The sequence below is a fragment of the Mandrillus leucophaeus genome, unplaced genomic scaffold, assembly GCF_000951045.1.
Source record: "Mandrillus leucophaeus isolate KB7577 unplaced genomic scaffold, Mleu.le_1.0 Scaffold297, whole genome shotgun sequence".
NCBI classification, from domain to species: Eukaryota; Metazoa; Chordata; class Mammalia; order Primates; family Cercopithecidae; genus Mandrillus; species Mandrillus leucophaeus.
In genome coordinates this window covers 2,764,831-2,767,039 of record NW_012103109.1, presented here as the reverse complement: position 1 = coordinate 2,767,039, position 2,209 = coordinate 2,764,831, and positions in this window count along the sequence as shown.

The following is a 2,209-nucleotide window of genomic DNA, read 5'->3' as shown; positions in this document are numbered from 1 at the left end:
GACCATGCCAGGCTTGATTTTATTTTCTATTTTCTCTTCTATTTTCCATCTCTTTATCTCTGTCTCTTTGCTCTATTTTCTGGGAGATTTCCTCCACTTCAATTCCAACTCTTCATTTCTACTGTCATGTTTTTAATTTCCAAAAATTCTCATTTTTGGAAAATTCCTGAATGTTCCTTTTCTATGGCATCCTTTCATTGCAGTATATCTGCCTCGAACTCCTGCTCTAGGACTCAGTCTTCCTGGGTGTGCTGCATCATTTACCATCCATCCATCCATCTATTTATTGTCTTACTATTGTCCTCTCCACCATTCTCCACTTTATGAGTATATGTCTCTTAAACAATATTTTACCATAATTTAATTGTTTTTTTCAGGAAGTTCTCTACCTTGAAATTTTTACATAAATATTTAGAAGTGGCTGGGTGCAGTGCTTCGTGCCTGTAATCTCACCACTTTGGGAGGCTGAGGCGGGCAGATCACTTGAGGTCATGAGTTTGAGACCAGCCTGGCCAACACGGTGGAACCCTGTCTCTACTAAGTACACAAAAATTAGCTGGGCATGGTGACAAATGCCTGTAATCCCAGCAATTTGGGAGACTGAGGCAGGAGAATTGCTTGAACCTGGGAGGCAGAGGTTGCAGTGAGCCAAGATTGCACCATTGTACTCTAGCCTGGGCAACAGAACAAGATTCTGTCTCAATAAATAAATAAATATTTAGAATTATATTTATATATCAACCTCTAGATTTTAATAAGAATCTATATCATACCTTCAAATAAAACAAGAAATCTTTTACTCTCTTTCTTCCCTCTTTCATTTATTCTCCTCCTCCCACCTCCCATGTTGAAATAATCAGAGATTCCCATTGCAGAGTTTGGTTTTGTTTATTTTTAATCGACACCTTCTTGGACATCAAAAAGTTTTACTGGGTTCTTTACCCACCACTCCTTCTTATATCTCACATTTTCCTCTTGGATTCTGTATTATCTGTCACTGCATTAAAAATTATCAATATTCCGCTGGGTGCGGTGGCTCATGCCTGTAATCCCAGCATTTTGGGAGGCCAAGGTGGGCGGATCACAAGGTCAGGAAATCGAGACCATCCCGGCCAACGTCGTGAAACCCCATCTCTATTAAAAGTACAAAAATTAACTGGACATGGTGGCACATGCCTGTAATCTCAGCTACTTGGGAGGCTGAGGCAGGAGAATTGCTTGAACTAGGGAGTCGGAGGTTGCAGTGAGCCTAGATTGCGCCACTGCACTCCAGCCTGGGCGGCAGAGTGAGACTGTCTCGAAAAAACAAAAACAAGACAAAACAAAAAATTATCAATATTTAGTGGCTTAAAACAAAATATGTCTGGGAGCCATGGCTCCTTCCTGTAATCCCAGCACTTTGGGAAGCCAAGGCCGGTGGGTCGTTTGAGCTCAGGAGTTCAAGATCAGCCTGGGCAGCAAAGCGAAATCCCCGTCTCTACAAAAAACACAAAAATTAGCTGGGCATGGTGGTGTGCACCTGTAGTCCCAGCTACTCAGGAGGCTGAAGTGGGAAGATCGCTTGAGTGCAGGAGGTGGAGGTTGCAGTGAACTGTGATTGCACCACTCCACTCCAGCCTGGCTGACAGAGAGAGACTCTATCTTAGGTAAACAAACAAAGAAACATGTATTATTTCAGTTTTCATGGGCCAGGATGCAAGCATAGCTTAGCTGGGTCCTCTGTTTCGGGGTCTCTTGAGGCTGCAATCAAGTGCTGGGCTCTCCTCTGAATAGTTGACTGGGGAAAGATTCAGAATTTAGTTTATTCAGGGCTGTTGGCCTCAAGGTCTCAGTTCCTAGCTGGATATTAGCTGGAGGCTTCCCCTGGGCCCTTGCAATATGGATATATCCATAGGGTAGCTCACAACATGTCAGCTGGGTCCTCTGAGCAAGCAAAGGAGAAAATTTGCTAGCAAAATAGAAGCCAGAACTTTTGCTGTCTCCTATTGGCTAGAAGCAAGTCACAGGTCCACCCACACTCATGGAGAGGGCATTACACAAGGGGCAATCAAGAGGTGGGGATCACTGGGGACCCTCTTAGTGTCTGTCTGCCACAAATTACTAATTTTTCTTGTTCAAGCACATCCTCTAATAATTCTTTCATTTGTGGTTCTTGACTGGTAAAATGTTTTAGATCTCGGCCGGGCATGGTGGCTCATGCCTGTAATCC